The following is a 20,322-nucleotide window of genomic DNA, read 5'->3' on the forward strand; positions in this document are numbered from 1 at the left end:
AAGACCAAGAGAGTGAATTTAAAGACGAAGAGTGGAGAGAAGGTAGTATTTAAGGGACAGAGGCAAGAGCGACTATTTCTTACAATTATTCAGGCTAAGAAGTTACTTAGAAAAGGTTGTGAGTCGTTCCTAGCATATGTAGTGGATTCAGAGAGAGGCAGCCCCAGCATGGAAGATATTCCTGTAGTTAATGAGTTCCCCGATGTGTTTCCCGACGAACTACCAGGCTTACCACCAGATCGACAAATTGAGTTCGAGATCAACCTTGCTCCAGGCACGGAACCAGTTTCAAAGGCTCCGTATAGGATGGCACCAGCAGAAATGAAAGAGTTGGCGAGCCAGCTACAAGAATTATTGGATAAGGGAGTGATACGACCAAGTACGTCGCCATGGGGAGCACCTGTTCTCTTTGTGAAGAAGAAAGATGGGAGTATGCGTCTATGCATAGATTACCGGGAGTTGAATAAAGTAACGATCAAGAACCGCTACCCGCTACCAAGGATAGATGACCTTTTTGATCAGTTAAAGGGAGCAAAATGTTTTTCGAAGATTGACTTGAGATCGGGATACCATCAATTAAAGATCAAGGAAGAAGATATTCCCAAGACCGCATTTAGGACCAGATATGGGCATTATGAATTCCTAGTAATGCCGTTTGGATTGACCAACGCTCCGGCCGCATTCATGGATCTGATGAATCGAGTATTTAAGAAGTATTTGGATAAATTTGTCGTGGTATTTATTGATGACATCCTTATTTATTCTAAATCGGAAGAAGAACATATGCAGCATCTCTGGATAGCATTGAAGATACTCCGACAAGAGAAGTTGTATGCCAAGTTTACCAAATGTGAGTTTTGGTTAAAGGAAGTTCAATTTTTGGGGCATGTTATTGGAAATGATGGAATTAAAGTGGATCCGGCGAAGATTGATGCAGTTATGAGTTGGGAGAGGCCAAGGACTCCTACGGAAGTGCGAAGTTTTCTAGGATTGGCCGGATACTATAGAAGATTCGTCAAGGATTTCTCGAAGATCGCCACACCATTGACCAAGTTAACCAGAAAGAATCAAAAGTTTGAATGGAGTGCAGAATGTGAAAATAGCTTTCAAGAGTTAAAACAGAAGTTGGTAACAGCTCCGGTGTTAGTACTTCCAGATGATCAAGGGAATTTTGTAATATTCAGCGACGCTTCACATAAGGGTTTGGGTTGTGTGTTGATGCAACACAGTAAGGTAATAGCATATGCGTCAAGACAGTTGAAGCCGCACGAGCTAAAGTATCCGACGCATGACTTGGAACTAGCCGCCATAGTGTTCGCACTCAAGATTTGGAGACACTATCTCTATGGAGAAAAGTGTGAAATCTACACGGATCACAAGAGCTTAAAGTACATTTTTACTCAGAAAGAGCTCAATATGAGGCAGAGGAGATGGCTGGAATTGATTAAGGACTATGACTGTTCGATAAATTACCATCCTGGAAAGGCGAACGTAGTGGCCGATGCGCTGAGTCGGAAGGAAAGATTGAATGCAATGATAACATCAAAAGAGTTATCTGAAGAAATCGGAAAATTTGAATTGGAACTTTGTGCTTATGGGAAAGTCAAAGAAGTTTGTCATGCAATGACCTTTCAGCCAACACTACTGGAAAAGATAAAGAAGTATCAAGAGGAAGTAATGGAAAAAGAGAAAAATCAGTTATCTGGAGAAGAGATTAATACTAAAAGGGATGAGCAAGGAATACTAAGGTTTTCATCCAGAATATGGATTCCCCATGTATCTGAATTAAAGAATGAGATCCTCCATGAAGCCCACCATTCGAAATTTTCAATCCACCCGGGAAGCACCAAGATGTATCAAGACTTAAAGAAGAACTTTTGGTGGCCAAATATGAAAAGAGACGTGGCAGAATGGGTTGCGAAGTGCTATACCTGTCAGAAAGTAAAGGCAGAACATCAACGACCAAGCGGATTAATTCAGCCCCTGAAGATTCCAGAATGGAAATGGGAAAACATCGCTATGGACTTTATAGTAGGACTACCACGAACAAAGTCCGGACATGACGCAATATGGGTTATAATTGATCGTCTTACGAAGTCGGCGCATTTCCTTCCAATAAATGAGAAGTCGTCACTGGACAAGTTGGTTCATCTGTATGTGCACGAAATCGTATTAAGGCATGGAGTACCTGTATCAATAGTTTCAGACAGAGATCCCCGATTTAACTCAAGATTCTGGAAGCAATTCCAGGAATGTCTTGGCACGAAGTTGAATATGAGCACGGCGTATCACCCGCAGACTGATGGCCAGAGTGAAAGAACAATTCAAACAATTGAAGACATGTTGCGCAGTTGTGCAATCGATTTTGCTGGAAGTTGGGACGACCACCTGCCATTAATTGAATTTTCATATAACAACAGCTATCATTCCAGTATCGGCATGCCACCATATGAAGCTTTGTACGGGCGAAAATGTAGATCACCAACAAGTTGGGATGAAGTAGGAGAAGGAAGAATTCTCGGCTCAGAATTGGTACAACAGTTGCATGACTCAGTCAAGTTAATTCAGAAAAGGTTGCTTGCTGCTCAAGATAGACAGAGGAAGTATGCGGATCCAGCGCGTAAGGATGTTCAATTCCAAATTGGCGAAGCTGTGTTGCTAAAAGTGTCACCTAGGAAAGGGTTGATAAGATTTGGCAAGAAAGGAAAGTTAGCACCTAGATACGTAGGTCCTTTTGAGATTTTGAGTCAAGTAGGAAAGGTGGCCTACGAGTTGGCCTTACCACCTCAGTATCAGCATGTGCATAATGTGTTCCATGTGTCGTTGCTTAAGAAGTACAATCCTGACGCTAGCCATGTGATAGAATATGAACCTGTAGAAATTCAGGCAGACCTGTCATTTGTGGAGCAACCGGTTAAAGTACTCGACTGGCAAGTAAAGAGTCTTAGAAATAAATCAGTAAAGTTAGTGAAAGTACTTTGGAGGAACCCTAAGGTCGAAGAGTCGACTTGGGAGTTAGAGTCTGATATGCGTTCCCGGTATCCTCATCTGTTCTCTTAGATTCTGGGGACAGAATCCCTTAAGGGGGAGAGGATGTTATGACCGGCATTTTATGTAATATTATTTGTGAATAATATTAAGTTAAATAAAAATATATTCAATGCTTGTACGTTTGTGTGAGTGAAAATTTCTGCATTATAAATTTGCTTTGGGTAGTATATGATTTTTCAAAGCAAGAATTTATTTAATTTCTTTATTTTTGATTTATAAGGAATATTCTAAGCTTTGGAAAAATTTTCTTTTAAAAGACATTTTGTACACAAATTTTGAAAATGATTTTTATAAAGTCTCTAAAAATCCAAGTTATTTTATGGTATAAATTTTATAATTTTTGAACTTGTACTTTATTATATAAAAATAAATCTTTGGAAATTAGTTGCTTAATAATTATCAAATTACATGAATAACCTTGCATGCAAACTCTCTTCTATTTAACCAAAGGGCAAAGAAGACATTCTCCACCCCACTAACTCACATTTTGCTAGCCAAATTACCTCCTTGACCTTGCATGCAAACTTGCCTAACTTTAGCTAGAGGGTTACTCTTGTCATTTCCTAAATCCACTCACATTTAGTCTAGTCAAAGACATAAAAACAAAACTAAAGTGATGATCACTCCATTTTCACTCCACCCTCCCCTTTTCTCCTCCCTCCCTCTCGGCTCAACCCTCACTCTCGGCCATCCCATAGCCGAGGCCCTCCATCCCCTTCATTTCTTCATTCTTTCACCCAAACAATCATCTTATATTCAAGTAATTTTACTCCCTATATGTTATTCTTATATATTTCAAAAGTATAGAGTGAAAAACCTATGTTTTGACCTTGCATGGTGATGTTTTTGTTAAACTCAAAGTGAACCTCCTTGATTCTTGTGAATCTAAGGCTTTCACCATGAGTTATAGTATCATAGGGTCAAGAATGGCTAGACATAAGAGTGTTACACCTATGCGAATGCTGTTTTTACCCTAATCCATTCGGCCATGACTTGATAGGAGCCGAATGGATGGTGTTTTGTTGCCTTGTTAACATTTTTGTGTATTTTGTGATGATAACATGAATTTTGTAGTAAAGTCTTGATAAAATCCTTTTGCATTCTAGTTGATCATTTAGTTGTAATCCATGTTAGGCTTGCATGTTGAATTATGATAAAAATTTATTTGGAAATCATGTTGTTTTGGTTTGAAAAACCCGAAGGCATGCATGCATGTGGAATTCTCTTAGTTTGTTGTGAAATTTTGATTATTTGGAAAGATTTTGTTAGTGAGCCTTAATTTCAGTAGGAATAATGTGATAATATTGATTTATGCTTCTTGTTGCATGGTAATAATTTGTGGTTATCTTTTATAAAAATATATATCTTGTTGTTTCAAAGGCATGAAGATTTGCGATTTGTTAAGAGTAGTCTCTTTTGTTTTGCCATAGTTGCACCTTAGGTAAGGATGATCTCACCAAGGGTATTTTAAGAAAAATGGAGTTAGTTCAGTAGAATACCAAGTATAAGTCTTGGTTTAAGTATTTAGTTGTTGTTAGTTGGGTTTGTCAAGTTAAAATCTTGGAAAATGAGAAGTTATAGTTTCTGCAGAAAAATCAGTTTAGTACCCTGAGGTTTAGAGTGAGTTTTGACCATGTCATTGATGTGCACTTTGAGGCCCAAGCCACCAGAAGTTAGTATGGGGAGTATATAATAGGTTTTAGGAGTTGGTTGGAGGTTTGCATGTCATTTGGTTAGGTGCACAAGTAGAATAACAAAATCTGTCCAGCAGGGGACAGTTTTGTTGCAACTTAGAAATAGGGAGATTTGGCCATGTCATGGGTAGGCCCTCATTAGGCCCAATTGGGCCTTAGTTAGAGGGTATGTCAGAGAAGTTTTTCCAACCATAGTTCATAGGATATGAGCTAGAACCATGTGCCACAAGTTAATTCAAGTCAGGGCATTTTCTGCCCAGAAAAACAGGGGAACCTTGGACTTTTAGCTTAGGCCCAAGAAGGCCCAAGCCAGGCCTTTGAGCCACATCAAGCTTATGAGATGACCTTAGGTCAGGAGAGTCTTGTGTAAAAATTTTGAAGAAAAACTTGTAGTTTAAGAGTGTCTAATGCACTCAAGAAACCTTAGTTACCATTCTGAAATTTACACCAGTGAGCACTTTCACTTATCACATAGTTTTAGGACACTTAGAAGTGAGTATTAGGTCGACCACCATAGTTGTAAGATAGTATAAGGTCAGTAGAACAAAAGGCACAAGTGAGGGTCAATAGGTTTTGGATAATTTAGGAAAGGCACATTGAGTTAGGAAGCCCAAATTCGAAGACTTCGCTTAGTTAGCGACCAAGTAATTTAAGTGGTGAGTCGAGATCATCCAAGCCTAGTGTGGCGTTATGGTGTATGTGATGTTATTTGGTATTAATATACGATATGTGATTATGTGGCTACGTGTGTATATTTAAAAATATAAATGTTGGATATGAATTAAGTGTGTATAGGCCTAAGTGCCATCCATGTTTAATTTCGGGTTGTAAATAGGTTAAGATGGAAAGAATATATTATAATGAGGATTATTATTATTTATGTAGGATCTCGAGACGAGGGAAAACTTGCCTTAAAAGTCGAGTGAAGCTCCAGTTGTTGCTCCTACCAGTCAGATCAGACCAGTCTATCTCAAGGCAAGTGATTCAACTTGACCTTCGTATTTGCTGTAAACAGTTCATATATATATATCGATGCAATTATCCTGAGTCATTTTGATGTATTTAAATCAAGCGTATCTTTTGTTTATCTTTGAGTTACATAGAGATGCCATGAACCCTCGAGTACATATTGCAAGTAGTTCAAAAGTCTTTCATGATAGTTTAATGCCATGATAAATTAGAGATGCGTTATAATATCTTATTGATCCTTTTGTTTATCATGCTATTGATCCCTGAGAAATCTTGATGTTGCACCCTGATGCTTTGATTCAACTCTTGAAATAACCTCGATAGAAACTTTATCTTGATACCTAAAAGCCAATCATTTCTTAAATACATTCATGATTGTTTGATAACCCTATCCTTACCCTAAAGCTTGATACCCTGTTATATACTGAGCTGATGATCGCTTTCTTTATATTTTAACACCTTTATCCTATTGGAACCAGTGATGCCTATCTTTTGATGTTCTAATACCTATATCTTGTCTACAACCGTTGCTTTAAGCCTAGTTTGGCATTACTCTTTCATCTTATCCAATAGCCTGGCTTAATTTCCTTGTCTAAGTTCTTGTTTATGGAAACCTCTCAATTACCCTAATATAGTAAAGTCTAGTAGATCATGGCCCTGAGATTTAGTGTCATATTTCCAGTGTTTCAAGTTGATCTATAATCCCTTGATAAAAATAATTACAGTCGAAAGAGATTTTGTCATAAATCGGCATCAGTTTTTAAAATGATTAAAACGTGGATTTTTCAGTCCCAAAGGGGGACAAATGTTTTCTTGAATGGTGGATCTGGACTGAGACGCGAGTCCTTTCCACACTTATATTAGGCTTAAAAGTTGCCTAGGGATTCCCAATAATGTTTTAGAACCCAGCGAGGTTCGGGATTACTTCGCGGCTGATCACCGGCTGTAATCCGTAGCGTCATAAAATGATTTTGATTAAGAATGGTTTTAAAATTTGTTTTGATGCAAGCAAAATGATGCCAACTCACATAAGTTTTATCTCTCGATTATCATTGATTATGTCATTCCATTGTCATTCCTAAAGGTATATCTCGATTTATGCTTTGCGTTGTATTGTTAGCACTTGTTGAGCTTTTGGCTCACTTCTTGCTTTACCCTGATATTACAGCTAACAGCCATGGTTAGATTCAAGCAGACTGCCCGTAAGACCTGTGATGCGGATGCTTATGTTCGAGCCCAGGTAGAATAAGTAATAATAGTTGTGTGAGGACTCGGTATTTGTAATCAGATGTAATAGTTGGTAGTGTTGGGCTGTTCCAAACCCTAAACTGTAAGATCTTGGATTTTGGTTGTGTAGTACTCAATAAAATGATGTAATAGCTATAATTATTTTGCTATTTAAGTTGGGGGTGTGACATTTACCACCTATTAATGCCACTTTCATACAAGTTAATTTTGTTCCACATTTTGGCTCTAATTAACCATGTAAGTCACTTTTCACCATATTAGAGTATAAGAGTCACTTGCCCCATATATTGACACAATTAACATGTTAACATCACGTAAATGCAATTAGATATCCTTTAACCACCTCTTGGTACCCCTTTCCTACAAGTCAATTTTGGGCCTCATTTTGGCTCTAATCAATCATGTAAGTGACTTCTCACCATATTAGAGTCACTTTGCACCTTATAAGAGTCACTTGCCATCATATATTGGTACAATTAACATGTTAACATCATGTACATGCAATTAGAAATCCTTTTACCACCTCTTAGTGCCATATTCATACAAGTCAATTTTGGTCCACATTTTGTTTCTAATTAACCATGTTAGTCACTTTTCACCATATTAGAGTCACTTTGCACCCTATAAGAGTCACTTTCCACCATATATACAATAATTGACATGTTAACATCATATACGTCCAATTTGACATCCTTTTACCACCTATTAATGCCATTATCATACAAGTTAATTTTGTTACACATTTTGGCTCTAATCAACCATGTAAGTCACTTTTCACCATATTAGAGTCACTTTGCACCTTATAAGAGTCACTTGCCACCATATATTGATAACATTAACATGTTAACATCATGTATATGCAATTATACATCTTTAAACACCTCTTGGTACCCCTTTCCTACAAGTCAATTTTGGTCCACATTTTGGCTCTAATAAAAAATGTAAGTGTCTTCTCACAATATTTGAGTCACTTTGCACCTTATAAGAGTCACTTGCCATTATATATTGGTACAATTAATATGTTAACATCATGTACAGGCAATTAGAAATCCTTTTACTACCTATTAGTGCCACATTCATACAAGTCAATTTTGGTCCACATTTTGGTTCTAATTAACCATGTAAGTCACTTTTCACCATATTAGAGTCATTTAGCACCTTATATGAGTCACTTTTAACCATATACTTGTACAATTAACATGTTAACATCATTTACATCATATAATTCCACTTTCATACAGGTCAGTTTTGTTCCACATTTTGGTTCTAATCAACCAGGTAAGTCACTTTTCACTATATTAGTGTCACTTTGCACCTTAGAAGAGTCATTTTCCACCATATATACAACAATTAACATGTTAATATCATATACATCTAATTTGGCATCCTTTTACCACATATTAATGCCATTTTCATACAAGTTAATTTTGTTCCACATTTTGCCTCTAATCAATCATGTAAGTCACTTTTCACCATATTAGAGTCACTTTGCACCGTATAAGAGTAACTTGCCCCATTTATTGATACAATTAACATGTTAACATCATGTACATACAATTAGACATCCTTTAACCACCTCTTGGTACCCCTTTCCTACAAGTCAATTTTGGGCCACATTTTGGCTCTAATCAATCATAAAAGTGGCTTATCACCATATTAGGGTCACTTTGCACCTTATAAGAGTCACTTGCCATCATATATTGGTACAATTGACATGTTAACATCATGTACATGCAATTGGAAATCCTTTTACCACCTCTTAGTGCCATATTCATACAAGTCAATTTTGCATATTGATTCCCAATTACCTTGTTAGTCACTTTTCACCATATTAGAGTCACTTTGCACTTTATAAGAGTCACTTTCCACCATATATACAACAATTGACATGTTAACATCATATACATCCAATTTGACATCCTTTTACCACCTAATAATGCCACTTCTATACAAGTTAATTTTGTTCCACATTTTGGCTCTAATTAACTATGTAAGTCACTTTTCACCATATTAGAGTCACTTTGCACCCTATACAAGTCACTTGCCACCGTATATTGATACAATTAACATGATAACATCATGTACATGCAATTAGACATCCTTTAACATCATATACATCCAATTTGACATCCTTTTACCACCTATTAATGCCACTTTCATACAAGTTAATTTTGTTCCACATTTTGGCTCTAATCAACCATGTAAGTCACTTTTCACCATATTAGAGTCACTTTGCACCCTATACGAGTCACTTGCCACCGTATATTGATACAGTTAACATGATAACATCATGTACATGCAATTAGACATCCTTTAACCACCTCTTGGTACCCCTTTCTTACAAGTCAATTTTGGGCCACATTTTGGCTCTAATCAAACATGTAAGTGACTTCTCGCAATATTTGAGTCACTTTGCACCTTATAAGAGTCACTTGCAATCATATATTGGTACAATTAACATGTTAACATCATGTACATGCAATTAGAAATCCTTTTACCACCTCTTAGTGCCACATTTATACAAGTCAATTTTGGTACACATTTTGGTTCTAATTAACCATGTAAGTTACTTTTCACCATATTAGAGTCATTTTTCTAACTATATGAGTCACTTTCTACAATATATTTGTATAATTAACATGTTAACATCATATACATCCAACTTGATATCCTTTTACCACCTCTTAGTTCCACTTTTATACAGGTTAATTTTGTTCCACATTTTGGTTCTAATCAACCCTATAAGTTACTTTTCACTATATTAAAGTCACTTTGCACCCTATAAGAGTCACTTTCCACCATATATACAACAATTAATATGTTAACATCATATACGTCCAATTTGACATCCTTTTACCACCTATTAATGCCACTTTCATACAAGTTAATTTTGTTCCACATTTTGGCTCTAATCAACCATGTAAGTCACTTTTCACCATATTAGAGTATAAGAGTCACTTGCCCCATATATTGACACAATTAACATGTTAACATCACGTAAATGTAATTAGATATCCTTTAACCACCTCTTGGTACCCCTTTCCTACAAATCAATTTTGGGCCACATTTTGGCTCTAATCAATCATGTAAGTGACTTCTCACCATATTAGAGTCACTTTGCACCTTATAAGTGTCACTTGCCATCATATATTGGTACAATTAACATGTTAACATCATGTACATGCAATTAGAAATCCTTTTACCACCTCTTAGAAGTCAATTTTGGTCCACATTTTGGTTCTAATTAACCATGTTAGTCACTTTTCACCATATTAGAGTCACTTTGCACCCTATAAGAGTCACTTTCCACCATATATACAACAATTGACATGTTAACATCATATACATCCAATTTGACATCCTTTTACCACCTATTAATGCCACTTTCATACAAGTTTATTTTGTTTCACATTTTGGCTATAATCAACCATGTAAGTCACTTTTCACCATATTAGAGTCACTTTGCACCTTATAAGAGTCACTTGCCATTATATATTGGTACAATTAATATGTTAACGTCATGTACATGCAATTAGAAATCCTTTTACTACCTCTTAGTGCCACATTCATACAAGTCAATTTTGGTCCACATTTTGGTTCTAATTAACCATGTAAGTCACTTTTCACCATATTAGAGTCATTTTGCACCCTATATAAGTCACTTTCCACCATATACTTGTACAATTAACATGTTAACATCATATAATTCCACTTTCATACAGGTCAGTTTTGTTCCAAATTTTGGTTCTAATCAACCAGGTAAGTCACTTTTCACTATATTAGAGTCAATTTGCACCTTAGAAGAGTCATTTTCCACCATATATACAACAATTAATATGTTAACATCATATACATCTAATTTGACATCCTTTTACCGCCTATTAATGCCATTTTCATACAAGTTAATTTTGTTCCACATTTTGCCTCTAATCAATCATGTAAGTCACTTTTCACCATATTAGAGTCACTTTGCATCCTATAAGAGTAACTTGCCCCATTTATTGATACAATTAACATGTTAACATCATGTACATGCAATTAGACATCCTTTAACCACCTCTTGGTACCCCTTTCGTACAAGTCAATTTTGGACCACATTTTGGCTCTAATCAATCATAAAAGTGACTTATCACCATATTAGAGTCACTTGCCATCATATATTGGTACAATTGACATGTTAACATCATGTACATGCAATTAGAAATCCTTTTACCACTTCTTAGTGCCATATTCATACAAGTCAATTTTGCATTTTGGTTCTAATTAACCATGTTAGTCACTTTTCACCATATTAGAGTCACTTTGCACTTTATAAGAGTCACTTTCATACAACAATTGACATGTTAACATCATATACATCCAATTTGACATCGTTTTACCACCTATTAATGCCACTTCTATACAAGTTAATTTTGTTCCACATATTGGCTCTAATCAACCATGTAAGTCACTTTTCACCATATTAGAGTCACTTTGCACCCTATACAAGTCACTTGCCACCGTATATTGATACAATTAACATGATAACATCATGTACATGCAATTAGACATCTTTTAACATCATATACATCCAATTTGACATCCTTTTACCACCTATTAATGCCACTTTCATACAAGTTAATTTTGTTCCACATTTTGGCTCTAATCAACCATGTAAGTCACTTTCACCATATTAGAGTCACTTTGCACCCTATACGAGTCACTTGCCACCGTATATTGATACAGTTAACATGATACCATCATGTACATGCAATTAGACATCCTTTAACCACCTCTTGGTACCCCTTTCTTAAAAGTCAATTTTGGGCCACATTTTCTCTCTAATCAAACATGTAAGTGACTTCTCGCAATATTCGAGTCACTTTGCACCTTATAAGAGTCACTTGCAATCATATATTGGTACAATTAACATGTTAACATCATGTACATGCAATTAGAAATCCTTTTAACACCTCTTAGTGCCACATTCATACAAGTCAATTTTGGTACACATTTTGGTTCTAATTAACCATGTAAGTTACTTTTCACCATATTAGAGTCATTTTGCATCCTATATGAGTAACTTTATACAATATATTTGTATAATTAACATGTTAACATCATATACATCCAATTTGACATCCTTTTACCATCTCTTAGTTCCACTTTTATACAGGTCAATTTTGTTCCAAATTTTGCTTCTAATCAACCTTGTAAGTCACTTTTCACCCTATTAAAGTCACTTTGCACCCTATAAGAGTCACTTTCCACCATATATACAACAATTAATATGTTAACATTATATACGTCCAATTTGACATCCTTTTACCACCTATTAATGCCACTTTCATACAAGTTAATTTTATTCCACATTTTGGCTCTAATCAACCATGTAAGTCACTTTTCACCATATTAGAGTATAAGAGTCACTTGCCCCATATATTGACACAATTAACATATTAACATCATGTAAATGCAATTAGATATCCTTTAACCACCTCTTGGTACCCCTTTCCTACAAGTCAATTTTGGGCCAAATTTGGCTCTAATCAATCATGTAAGTGACTTCTCACCATATTAGAGTCACCTTGTACCGTATAAGAGTCACTTGCCATCATATATTGGTACAATTAATATGTTAACATCATGTACATGCAATTAGAAATCCTTTTACCACTTCTTAGTGCCATATTCGTACAAGTCAATTTTTGTCCACATTTTAGTTCTAATTAACCATGTAAGTCACTTTTCACCATATTAGAGTCACTTTGCACCCTATAAGAGTCACTTTCCACCATATATACAACAATTGACATGTTAACATCATATACATCCAATTTGACATCCTTTTACCACCTATTAATGCCACTTTCATACAAGTTAGTTTTGTTTCACATTTTGGCTCTAATCAACCATGTAAGTCACTTTTCACCATATTAGAGTCATTTTGCACCCTATAAGAGTCACTTGCTACCATATATTGATAAAATTAACATGTTAACATCATGTACATGCAATTATACATCTTTAACCACCTCTTGGTACCCTTTTCTTACAACTCAATTTTGGGCCACATTTTGGCTCTAATAAAAAATGTAAGTGACTTCTCACAATATTAGAGTCACTTTGCACCTTATAAGAGTCACTTGCCATTATAGATTGGTACAATTAATATGTTAACATCATCTACATGCAATTAGAAATCCTTTTACTACCTCTTCGTGCCACATTCATACAAGTCAATTTTGGTCCACATTTTGGTTCTAATTAACCATGTAAGGCACTTTTCACCATATTAGAGTCATTTTGCACCCTATATGAGTCACTTTCCACCATATACTTGTACAATTAACATGTTAACATCATATAATTCCACTTTCATACAGGTCAGTTTTGTTCCACATTTTGGTTCTAATCAACCAGGTAAGTCACTTTTCACTATATTAGAGTCACTTTGCACCTTAGAAGAGTCATTTTCCACCATATATACAACAATTAACATGTTAACATCATATACATCTAATTTGACATTCTTTTACCACCTATTAATGCCATTTTCATACAAGTTAATTTTGTTCCACATTTTGCCTCTAATCAATCATGTAAGTCACTTTTCACCATATTAGAGTCACTTTGCACCCTATAAGAGTAACTTGCCCCATTTATTGATACAATTAACATGTTAACATCATGTACATGCAATTAGACATGCTTTAACCACCTCTTGGTACCCCTTTCCCACAAGTCAATTTTGGGCCACATTTTGGCTCTGATCAATCATATAAGTGACTTATCACAATATTAGAGTCACTTTGCACCTTATAGGAGTCACTTGCCATCATATATTGGTACAATTAACATTTTAACATTATGTACATGCAATTAGAAATCCTTTTACCACCTCTTAGTGCCATATTCATACAAGTCAATTTTGGTCCATATTTTGGTTCTAATTAACCATGTTAGTCAATTTTCACCATATTAGAGTCACTTTGCACTTTATAAGAGTCACTTTTCACCATATATACAACAATTGACATGTTAACATCATATACATCCATTTTGACATCCTTTTACCACCTATTAATGCCACTTCTATACAAGTTAATTTTATTCCACATTTTGGCTCTAATCAACCATGTAAGTCAGTTTTAACCATATTAGAGTCACTTTGCACCCTATACAAGTCACTTGCCACCGTATATTGATACAATTAACATGATAACATCATGTACATGCAATTAGACATCCTTTAACATCATATACATACAATTTGATATCCTTTTACCACCTATTAATGCCACTTTCATACAAGTTAATTTTGTTCCACATTTTGGCTCTTATCAACCATGTAAGTCCCTTTTCACCATATTAGAGTCACTTTGCACCCTATACGAGTCACTTGCCACCTTATATTGATACAATTAACATGATAACATCATGTATATGCAATTAGACATCCTTTAACATCATATACATCCAATTTGACATCCTTTTACCACCTATTAATGCCACTTTCATACAAGTTAATTTTGTTCCACATTTTGGCTCTAATAACCATGTAAGTCACTTTTCACCATATTAGAGTCACTTTGCACCCTATACGAGTCACTTGCCACCGTATATTGATACAATTAACATGATAACATCATGTACATGCAATTAGACATCCTTTAACCGCCTCTTGGTACCCCTTTCTTACAAGGTAATATTGGGCCACATTTTGGCTCTAATCAAACATGTAAGTGACTTCTCGCAATATTCGAGTCACTTTGCACCTTATAAGAGTCACTTGCAATCATATATTGGTACAATTAACATGTTAACATCATGTACATGCAATTAGAAATCCTTTTACAACCTCCTAGTGCCACATTCATACAAGTCAATTTTGGTACACATTTTGGTTCTAATTAACCATGTAAGTTACTTTTCACCATATTAGAGTCATTTTGCATCCTATATGAGTCACTTTCTACAATATATTTGTATAATTAACATGTTAACATCATATACATCCAATTTGACATCCTTTTACCACCTCTTAGTTCTACTTTTATACAGGTCAATTTTTTTCAACATTTTGGTTCTAATCAACCCTGTAAGTCACGTTTCACCATATTAAAGTCACTTTGCACCCTATAAGAGTCACTTTCTACCATATATACAACAATTAATATGTTAACATGATATACGTCCAATTTGACATCCTTTTACCACCTATTAATGCCACTTTCATACAAGTTAATTTTTTTCCACATTTTGTCTCTAATCAACCATGTAAGTCACTTTTCACCATATTAGAGTATAAAAGTCACTTGCTGATGAGGATCAAGGAATGAATATGTTAATTTGGATTTGGTTATGTGTGCTCGTGGTGATGTTCAATTGGAGAGGATGCAAACATGGGTTATGCAGCTTACTTGGACAACAAGGAATAAAGGAGCGATGCATGAAGTTGGACAAGTAGCTGATTATTATATAATTTTTTATTCGAATTTTGCTTGCAAGTTTTTACCTTTCACTTAAAAGGGTTTTTCTTGTTTTAAGCACTTAGGATTTTATTTTCCTATTTGGATTTGGTTTTTGTCTTTTTTCTATTTGGATTTGGTTTTTAAATTTGTTTCCTAGAAGGATTCAGATATTGGCTAATTCAAGCTGATATTGAATTTCTCTCGGAATCCTATTGGGTTTGGGTTATTGTCTAAGCCTATAAATACCCTTCTAATGTAATCTTTTGAGAGAGACAATGGATGATATAAAACTTGTGTTTTGAGATAAACTATGAGTAGTTTTTTTTTCATCTAAACTTCAATTACTGGATTGTTTTGAAGGTTAGATTCGAATTACTTACTTTCTGGATTGATCTAAGCAATTCGAGATTCAAAGTTCACGTTTCTGGATTGATCGTGTTCTTTTGAAATATCCTCTTCTTCTCTTATCCCTTTTCTTCTTGTTTTTGTTTCTTTGTGGTGCGATCCACATCACTTGCCCCATATATTGACACAATTGACATGTTAACATTACATAAATGCAATTAGATATCCTTTAACCACCTCTTGGTACCCCTTTCCTACAAGTCAATTTTTGGCCACATTTTGGCTCTAATCAATCATGTATGTGAGTTCTCACCATATTAGAGTCACTTTGCACCTTATAAGAGTCACTTGCCATCATATATTGGTACAATTAACATGTTAACATCATGTACATGCAATTAGAAATCCTTTTACCATTTCTTAGTGTCATATTCATACAAGTCAATTTTGGTCCACATTTTGGTTCTAATTAACCATGTTAGTCACTTTTCACCATATTAGAGTCACTTTGCACCGTATAAGAGTCACTTTCCACCATATATACAACAATTGATATGTTAACATCATATACATCCAATTTGACATCCTTTTACCACCTATTAATGCAACTTTCATACAAGTTAATTTTGTTTCATATTTTGGCTCTAATCAAATATGTAAGTCACTTTTCACCATATTAGAGTCATTTTGCACCCTATAAGAGTCACTTGCCACCATATATTGATAAAATTAACATGTTAACATCATGTACATGCAATTATACATCTTTAACCACCTCTTGGTACCCATTTCTTACAAGTCAATTTTGGGCCACATTTTGGCTCTAATCAAAAATGTAAGTAACTTCTCACGATATTAGAGTCACTTTGCACCTTATAAGAGTCACTTGCCATTATATATTGGTACAATTAATAAGTTAACATCATGTACATGCAATTAGAAATCCTTTTACTACCTCTTAGTGCCACATTCATACAAGTCAATTTAGGTCCACATTTTACTTCTAATTAACCATGTAAGTCACTTTTCACCATATTAGAGTCATTTTGCACCCTATATGAGTCACTTTCCACCATATAATTGTACAATTAACATGTTAACATCATATATATCATATAATTCCACTTTCATACAGGTCAGTTTTGTTCCACATTTTGGTTCTAATCAACCAGGTAAGTCACTTTTCACTATATTAGAGTCACTTTGCACCTTAGAAGAGTCATTTTCCACCATATATACAACAATTAACATGTTAACACCATATACATCTAATTTGACATCCTTTTACCACCTATTAATACAATTTTCATATAAGTTAATTTTGTTCCATATTTTGCCTCTAATCAATCATGTAAGTCACTTTTCACCATATTAGAGTCACTTTGCACCTTATAAGAGTAACTTGCCCCATTTATTGATACAATTAACATGTTAACATCATGTACATGCAATTAGACATGCTTTAACCACCTTTTGGTACCCCTTTCCTACAAGTCAATTTTGGGCCACATTTTGGCTCTGATCAATCATATAAGTGACTTATCACCATATTAAAGTCACTTTGCACCTTATAGGAGTCACTTGCCATCATATATTGGTACAATTAACATTTTAACATCATGTACATGCAATTAGAAATCCTTTTACCACCTCTTAGTGCCATATTCATACACGTCAATTTTGGTTCTAATTAACCATGTTAGTCAATTTTCACCATATTAGAGTCACTTTGCAATTTATAAGAGTCACTTTTCACCATATATACAACAATTGACATGTTAACATCATATACATCCATTTTGACATCCTTTTACCACCTATTAATGCCACTTCTATACAAGTTAATTTTGTTCCACATTTTGGCTCTAATCAACCATGTAAGTCAGTTTTAACCATATTAGAGTCACTTTGCACCCTATACAAGTCACTTGCTACCGTATATTGATACAATTAACATTATAACATCATGTACATGCAATTAGACATCCTTTAACATCATATACATCTAATTTGATATCCTTTTACCACCTATTAATGCCACTTTCATACAAGTTAATTTTGTTCCACATTTTGGCTCTTATCAACCATGTAAGTCACTTATCACCATATTAGAGTCATTTTGCACCCTATACGAGTCACTTGCCACCTTATATTGATACAATTAACATGATAACATCATGTACATGCAATTAGATATCCTTTAACCACCTCTGGGTATCCCTTTCTTACAAGTCAATTTTGGGCCACATTTTGGCTCTAATCAAACATGTAAGTGACTTCCCGCAATATTCAAGTCACTTTGCACCTTATAAGAGTCACTTGCAATCATATATTGGTACAATTATAATGTTAACATCATGTACACGCAATTAGAAATCCTTTTACCACCTCTTAGTGCCACATTCATAGAAGTCAATTTTGGTAAACATATTGGTTCTAATTAACCATGTAAGTTATTTTTCACCATATTAGAGTCATTTTGCATCCTATATGAGTCACTTTCTACAATATATTTGTATAATTGACATGTTAACATCATATAAATCCAATTTGACATCCTTTTACAACCTCTTAGTTCCACTTTTATGCAGGTCAATTTTGTTCCACATTTTGGTTCTAATCAACCCTGTAAGTCACTTTTCACCATATTAAAGTCACTTTGCACCCTATAAGAGTCACTTTCCACCATATATACAACAATTAATATGTTAACATCATATACGTCCAATTTGACATCGTTTTACCACCTATTAATGCCACTTTCATACAAATTAATTTTGTTCCACATTTTGGCTCTAATCAACCATGTAAATCACTTTTCACCATATTAGAGTATAAGAGTCACTTGCCCCATATATTGACAGAATAAACATGTTAACATCACATAAATGCAATTAGATATCCTTTAACCACCTCTTGGTACCCCTTTCCTACAAGTCAATTTTGGGCCACATTTTGGCTCTAATCAATCATGTAAGTGACTTCTCACCATATTAGAGTCACTTTGCACCTTATAAGAGTGACTTGCCATCATATATTGGTACAATTAACATGTTAACATCATGTACATGCAATTAGAAATCCTTTTACCACCTCTTAGTGCCATATTCATACAAGTCAATTTTGGTCCACATTTTGGTTCTAATTAACCATGTTAGTCACTTTTCACCATATTAGAGTCACTTTGCACTTTATAAGCGTCACATTCCACCATATATACAACAATTGACATGTTAACATCATATAAATCCAATTTGACATCCTTTTACCACCTATTAATGCCACTTCTATACAAGTTAATTTTGTTCCACATTTTTGCTCTAATCAACCATGTAAGTCACTGTTTACCATATTAGAGTCACTTTGCACCCTATACAAGTCACTTTCCACCGTATATTGATACAATTAACATGATAACATCATGTACATGCAATTAGACATCCTTTAAAATCATATACATCCAATTTGACATCCTTTTACAACCTATTAATGCCACTTTCATACAAGTTAATTTTGTTCCACATTTTGGCTCTAATCAACCATGTAAGTCACTTTTCACCATATTAGAGTCACTTTGCACCCTATACGAGTCACTTGCCACTGTATATTGATACAATTAACATGATAACATCATGTACATGCAATTAGACATCCTTTAACCACCTGTTGGTACCCCTTTCTTACAAGTCAATTTTGGGCCACATTTTGGCTCTAATCAAACATGTAAGTGACTTCTCGCAATATTCGAGTCACTTTGCACCTTATAAGAGTCACTTGCAATCATATATTGGTACAATTAATATGTTAACATCATGTACATGCAATTAGAAATCCTTTTACCACCTCTTAGTGCCACATTCATACAAGTCAATTTTGGTACACATTTTGGTTCTAATTAACCATGTAAGTTACTTTTCACCATATTAGAGTCATTTTGCATCCTATATGAGTCACTTTCTACAATATATTTGTATAATTAACATGTTAACATCATATACATCCAATTTGACATCCTTTTACCACCTCTTAGTTCCACTTTTATACAGGTCAATTTTGTTCCACATTTTGGTTCTAATCAACCCTGTAAGTCACTTTTCACCATATTAAAGTCACTTTGCACCCTATAAGAGTCACTTTCCACCATATATACAACAATTAATATGTTAACATCAAATACGTCCAATTTGACATCCTTTTACCACCTATTAATGCCACTTTCATACAAGTTAATTTTGTTCCACATTTTGGCTCTAATCAACCATGTAAGTCACTTTTCACCATATTAGAGTATAAGAGTCACTTGCCCCATATATTGACACAATTAATATGTTAACATCACGTAAATGCAATTAGAAATCCTTTAACCACCTATTGGTACATCTTTCCTACAAGTCAATTTTGGGCCACATTTTGGCTCTAATCAATCATGTTAGTGACTTCTCAGCATATTAGAGTCACTTTGCACCTTATAATAGTCACTTGCCATTATATATTGGTACAATTAACATGTTAACATCATGTACATGCAATTAGAAATCCTTTTACCACTTCTTAGTGCCATA

The sequence above is a fragment of the Apium graveolens genome, unplaced genomic scaffold, assembly GCF_009905375.1.
Source record: "Apium graveolens cultivar Ventura unplaced genomic scaffold, ASM990537v1 ctg911, whole genome shotgun sequence".
NCBI classification, from domain to species: Eukaryota; Viridiplantae; Streptophyta; class Magnoliopsida; order Apiales; family Apiaceae; genus Apium; species Apium graveolens.